The sequence below is a fragment of the Microtus ochrogaster genome, linkage group LG8 (genome assembly GCF_000317375.1).
Source record: "Microtus ochrogaster isolate Prairie Vole_2 linkage group LG8, MicOch1.0, whole genome shotgun sequence".
Classification (NCBI taxonomy): domain Eukaryota; kingdom Metazoa; phylum Chordata; class Mammalia; order Rodentia; family Cricetidae; genus Microtus; species Microtus ochrogaster.
Window position 1 is genome coordinate 13,776,061 of NC_022033.1, and position 6,746 is coordinate 13,782,806.

A 6,746-nucleotide genomic window follows, 5' to 3' on the forward strand; every position below is an offset into this window, starting at 1 on the left:
GGCTGGGAGACTGGGTGGCTGGGTGTCTGGGAGGCTGGGAGACTGGGTGGCTGGGAGACTGGGTGGCTGGCCCCTGAAGTCCTCCTCTCCTTGTTCTCTTGTTCCTTCTTCTTACTCCTCTCCTCCCAGATTTCTCCTTCTATTTATTCTGTCTGCCTGGTAGCCCTGTCTATCCTTGCTCCTGCCTCGCTATTGGCCGCTCAGCTCTTTATTAGACCATTAGGTGTTTTAGACAGGCATCTTCACAGTTAAACAAATGCAACATAAACAAAAGCCACACACCTTAGAATAATTTCCTGCAGCATCCTGGGATTGTAATTCACAAACAGTGGGCATGGCTGTGCAAACGTATTTATGGTGGTTGGGTTTGCGTGCAGGGGTGTGCAGCCAGGTCTTATGGCTCTTTCAGTTTTAGGTCTTTGCTTGAGAAAATGCTTTCATGATTTCCAGAGTGGCCACACAATTTGCATTCTCCCCAGGAGTGAATATATGTCTTCTTTTCCTGCATCTTTACCTGCTTTGTTGCCGTTTACTTTCTTGGTGGCAGACCTTCTGGATGGGTGAGGTTGAAGTAAAAAAAACAGTTTTAAGGGGGCTGAAGAGATGACTCGGCAGTTCAGAGTGTGTACTGCTCTTGCAGAGGACCTGAGATCAGTTCCCAGCACCCGCATGAGGTGGCTCACAACCGCCTGTAACTCCAGCTTCCAGGGGCGTCTAATGTCTCAGGCGCCTGCACTCAGATGCACATACCACCACCATATATATTAATTATATATATTTAATGTAAAATACATTTTTAAAATATTCTATTTTATGTGTTTGGGTGTTTTGCACGCATGTCTGTACTGCTTGTGTGCTTGGTGCCTGCAGAGACCCTGGAGCTGGAGTTATAGGAAGTCGTGAGGTGCTCAATATGGGTGCTGGGGATGGAACAAGAGCAGCAAGCACTTAGTCACCCAGTCTTCTCTCCAGTACCCTGTTTTTAAATTTGAGACAAGTTCTTACCAAGTTTTACAGACTCATTCTGTAGCCCAGGCTGGCCTTGGCCTCACTTTGTAGCCCAGGCTGGCCTTGACCTCGTTTTGTAGTTCAGGTTAGTCTTGGATTTAAGAACCTCCTGCCTCAGTTTCCCAGGTAGTTGTGATTACAGACCTAAGTCTTCCAGTTTGTTTTTTCTGGGTTGAGAAAATTATTTCCCAGAATTTAGGACACCTGGATATTTTTCATTAAGGTCCTCTTTGTGGTTACACACAAACACGGGAAAGGAATGCTAGAGCCATGTGTCTCAGGGAGAGAAAGTGAGGTGTTCCATCTCAGAACCCGGTGCTTCAGATGAAAGAGACACAGGACAGAAAACAAGGAGGGTCATTAACTCTACCACTGCGTTTTCTGCTCGGCCTACTGGAAAACCACCAGTTCCTGAGTAACTCTTGGAGCACAGCAGTGACCGTTAGCACTCTCAAGGAGAGGAGGGGTCAGTTTCAGACTAAGCAATTTCAGGGATGTGCTTCCCTCTGGGTGGTATGTTTCTGCTCTGTGGAGGTGGCTTCCTTACCCTTACTTCTAGCCCCAGGGCTAATTCTCATGCCCTTGATGAGTATGGAAAGAAAGGCTGTATTTTTATCCAGAGAGTGAGCCTTGGTGCTGGAAAGAGGGCTCAGCAGAGGACCAGGGCTTCCTTCCCAGTGTCTACAAGGTGGCTCACAGCTGTCTCTAAACTCCAGTTCCACGGCTGTCTTCTGGCTTCTGTGGGTGCTGCATGCACAAAGCACGCATAGATACATGCAAGCCAAACACCCATGCACTGCTGCTGCTGCTGCTGCTGTGATAAAACAGCAGGACAAGAAAAAAAAAAGAGAAGAGTTGCGGAGGAAAAGTGCTTGTTTGACTTACACTTCTTCATCACAGGACAGGAACTCAAACAGAGCAGGAATCTGGAGGCAGGAGCTGATGCAAAGGCCATGGAGCGGTGCTGCTTAACATGGCTCACTCAGTCAGTTCCCTTAAAGAACTCAGGGCTAACAGTCCAGGGGTGGTACCACCCACAACAGCCTGGGCCCTCCCCCACCAATCACTTGTTAAGAAAATGCCCTACTGCTGGATCTTATGGAAGCATTCTTTTTTCAATTGATGTTCCTTTTTTTCATATAACTCTAGCTTGTGTCAAGTTGACATAAAAATTAGACATACATTCATACGTGTGTGTGTGCATCACACACACACACACACACACACACTTATGATGTGGAGACTCCAATTCAAACTACAATGTGAGGTTTAAAAACGCTCCCCACCTTCAGAAGTCAAGAGGCCAAGTAGACGAAAACTTAACACCACGGAGAAGATGGATTTCACAGGTCTTTGAAGAACATGCACAAAAACAAATACCAGCTGACATCTGGGCATGGCGATATATGTCTGTAATTTCAGCCCTTGAGGAGGTGGAGGCAGGAGGATCAGGGGTTCAAGATCAGCTTGCATCTACTGGCTAGTTTTTACACCCATTTGAGAGAAGGGAAGCTTGACTGAGAAAGTGCCTCCACCAGACTGACTTGAGGGGAATCTTGCGAGGCGTTTTCTTAATTGATGATTTATGCAGGAGGGTCCAGCCCATTGTGGGTGATGCCACCCCTGGGCTGGCGGTCTTGGGTAATATAAGAAAGCATGCTGACTTTAATCCATAGTGATCCGCTAAGACACAGGGGGTTACTCCAATTTTTTTGTATCTATGGAGGTTTGGTTTGTTACCGAGTATGTGGTTCAGTTTTAGAGAAGGTTCCATGAGGTGCCAAGAAGAAGGTATATTCTTTTGTGTTTGGGTGGAGTGTTCTGTGGATATCTGTTAAGTCCATTTTATTCATGACATCTGTTAGTTCTCTTATTTCTCTGTTAAGTTTCTGTCTAGTTGACCTGTCCATTGGGGAGAGTGAAGTGTTGAAGTCTCCTATTATTAGTGTGTGGGGTTTGATGTACGATTTAAGTTTTAGTAATATTTCTTTTACATATGTGGGTGCTCTTGTATTAGGGTCATAAATGGTTGGGATTGAGACTACATCTTGATGGATTGTTCCTGTGATGAGTATAAAATGTCCTTCTCCATCTCTTCTAATTGATTTTAGTTTAAAATCTATTTTGTTAGATATTAGGGCAGCTACATCCACTTGTTTCTTAGGTCCATTTGATTGGAAAACTTTTTCCTAACCCTTTACTTGGAGGTAGTGTCTGTCTTTGAGGTTGAGGTGTGTTTCTTGTATACAGCAGAAGGCTGGATCCTGTTTTTATATCCATTCTCTTAGCCTGTGTCTTTTTATAGGTGAATGGAGTCCATTGATATTAAGAGATATAAATGGCCAGTGGTTGTTAATTTCAGTTATTTTTCAGTAGTAGTGTTTGACAGCTCTAAGGGGAGGACTCGAGTGTAGTTCTGAGCCAGCTAGCACTAACTAGCCACTTAGATGGGAGGCGCTGGTCCTAGCCCTTGCACATCTGGCTTTCAGGAGCTACTAAACCACTGGTTCCTCTGGCACACCGTTCAAGTTCTCATCATTGCCTTTTCTGAGTCCGTCTTGAGTCAGAGGATGAGTCCACCATGCTCTTCAACTCATCCTTTCGGCTAAGGGGATTTGTTTGTGGTCAACCTTCTTTGATGTTTTCTTCTGAACGTCCCTTAATGACTTCCTGCATTTGCTGTGAGCGCCCTTTGGGAGTCTTGCAGATGTATGTCCTGTGTTATTTTGAGTGTCCATGAAGTTCTGTTCTAACAACGGAATGTACTCAATGGATTGTGCTTTTATTAATTTTAAATTTTCATTTTATGCGTATGGGTGTTTTGCCTGCATGGATGTCTGTGCACCATGAGCATGCCTGGTACTGGAAGGGCCGGAAGAGGGCATCACATCCCCTGGAGCCACCTCTCCAGCCTCTGTGCTTCTAATTTTTATTTCTTTTATAGTTTTACAGGTATGTGTGAAAAAGAGTTCAGGTCCAGACAGCACACACACATAACTGGTTTCTTAGAGGCAATTACATTTTAGAAATTTTGCCTTTGCCCCCTAAGCCATCTTGCTTGACCTTAGAGGCAATTAAAAATATTTTTAAGGTTATCATACAAAGCCGGGCGATGGTGGCGCATGCCTTTAATCCCAGCACTTGGGAGGCAGAGGCAGGCGGATCTCTGTGAGTTCGAGACCAGCCAGGTCTACAGAGCTAGTTCCAGGACAGGCTCCAAAGCCACAGAAAAACCCTGTCTCAAAAGAACAAAACAAAAAAAAGGTTATCATACAAAGTAATGGTTTCATTATGTCATTTCCATACACATACACCAGTACCCTTTGCTCTTATGCCCCTCTCTACTGTCCTCTCCCATCTCTCATGCCCCCTCTAGCGGTCCCTTCCTGCCTCCTTTATTCCATGGCAAATGGAGTCCTTTCCTACCCCTATACCTTTGTTTTGAGACAGAGTTTCACTGTGTAGCTCCAACTAGCCTAGAACTTGTTATGTCGACCAGGTTGGCCTTGAACTCAGAGATCTACCTGCCTCTGTCTCCAAATTAAAAGGATTAAAGGCATGTGATTCCATGACTGGCTTTTAAAAATAACTATTTTATTTCTTAATTATGTGAATGTATGCGTTGTGTGTGCATATGCCCATGTGACTGAGGTGCCAGCTGAGGACAGAGACATCAGAGTTACAGGAGGCTGTGAGCTGCCAACTGTGGGTGCTGAGAACCAAACTCGGGTTGTCTGCAAGGGCAAAAAGAGCTCTTAACTCCTGAGCCATCTTCCCAGCCCCTCTGATCCATATTATTTTATTATTTTTCTAATGTACAGTGGCCTTCTTTTTCCTTCTTTTGGTGCGAAGTATGGTTATGGAACTTTAGATTTCATGGGTTCTTCAGCAGTGAATGACAGGTGATTTCTGAGTTTGAACCACCTTTGGCTTCAGGCTTTAAGCCATCAAACTCCACAGTTGCTTTCAGTTGTTGAAATATATTTCATTCAGACCAACAAGGCTAATGGTCTCTTTTCCTATGCTCTTCTATCCTGGGTCATCATTTTGCCACTTACACATTTTGGCTTTTCTGTGTCCAGCTTCCCTGCTTGCTATAACTTCTTGTCTGGGGGTTCCCTCACCTAGGGGTGGTGTCAGGCCAGATGGATACTCTTTGTCCCATGGCTCTCCCTTGACTTCTAGGAGTTGCTCAGTTTTTAACAGTAGGGTCTCCCTGAAGGTGCTGCTCTCATGAATGACATTGACTTATCCACTAGAGAAAATTACTCTCACCAAAATCGGCAGCTGAGTTTGTGGCTTGTGAGGTCTGTGGACTTTCCCAAAGGTAGGACTGTCCATCACTAGCCTGACTGATCTTTGAGGAGTCGCTTTTGCCCATGGCCACATTCTTAATCAGAGTCTGTGTGGCTGAAGCTGCGTTTAGCTTATTTCTTACCAACATATCACCTGTCTTTTTCTCCCTACCCACGCTCTTTCTCTGTTGTATAGGACTGTCCTCAGAGACAAAACGCCTCCATCTTTAAGAGTTTGGCTGGGCCTGTGTGGTACGATTAATAAAAACCCAGAGACTGATATATGGGGTTCAACTTGAAGTTCAGAAAAGCAAAACAGCCAGTCACTGGCTCTTACCTCTACCTCAGTCCAAAATGGCGATCCTGCCTCTAGGAATCCTCTGAATGAGACTGTGTCTAAGAGCTGTCTCCTCCTGTTTTATATTCCTCTATACTACTGGGATTAAAGGGGACACCACTACCACCTAGTTTCTATGGCAAATTAGTGTGGCTCCTGGGATTAAATGTGTGTGCCACCAATGCGTGTCTGTAAGGCTGATCAGGGTGGGTGGCTGTTTTACTTTCTGATCTTCAGGCAAGCTTTATTTATTCAAATACAAATGAAATATCACTCCAGGCCAGCTTACAGAAAATCATCCTAACCAAGCTTGTTGTTTACCTCCCCTTATAGAAGGAGGGGGCAAGAAGGAGGGTCATGAAGCCTTCGCCTGCGTATCCAGCCACCCCTCCAACCCATTGCATAGAATGGCCTCTGGGGTCTAAGGCAGGTGTGTGTGTGGGTCGGGAGTTAGAGTCTATAGGAGTAAATAGGTAAGGAAGGACTAGGGGAGAGAGCTCCATCTATGCGGCTATGGGAAAGACAACATCCATCCTGGGTAAAAACTTGAGTGTGCTACCTTTGTGTGTGTGTGTGTGTGTGTGGGGATCACTTGCTCCTGCAAGTAACCCTTCATCTATGCTCTGTAAGTGATCTCAATAAAGTCATTGTTACCCCAGGGTGAACTTAGGTTGCATCTTTCCTTGGTTTGTCATGGGGACTTTAGGAAAGGGTCAGGAGGGAGGTGTGGTTTGTGTCTCCTACAGGGAAGGAATTTTAGCAACTGTGTGTGTACCTGTGTGTGTGCACACATGTGTATGTGGCGGCCTGAGGTCAACACTGAGTATCTTCTTTTAATGCTCTCTACCATATTGTTTTGAGACAGGGTCTCTCACAAAACCCAGGGCTTATTAATTCGTTAGAGCCAGAGCTTTGCCAGCTTCTGCCCCTCAAGCTTACAGGTGCTCGCTACCATGCTATGATTTTAATCGAGTGTTGGGAATCTGAACTCAGTTCAAGCTTACATAGCAAGCAGGGTACGATTTACCCTTCAGATTTAGCCGTTCTATGCACATTTCAGGTATCCTTTCGTTTTTGTGGGTTTCCAAACCTCTTTCTTGTCTTCT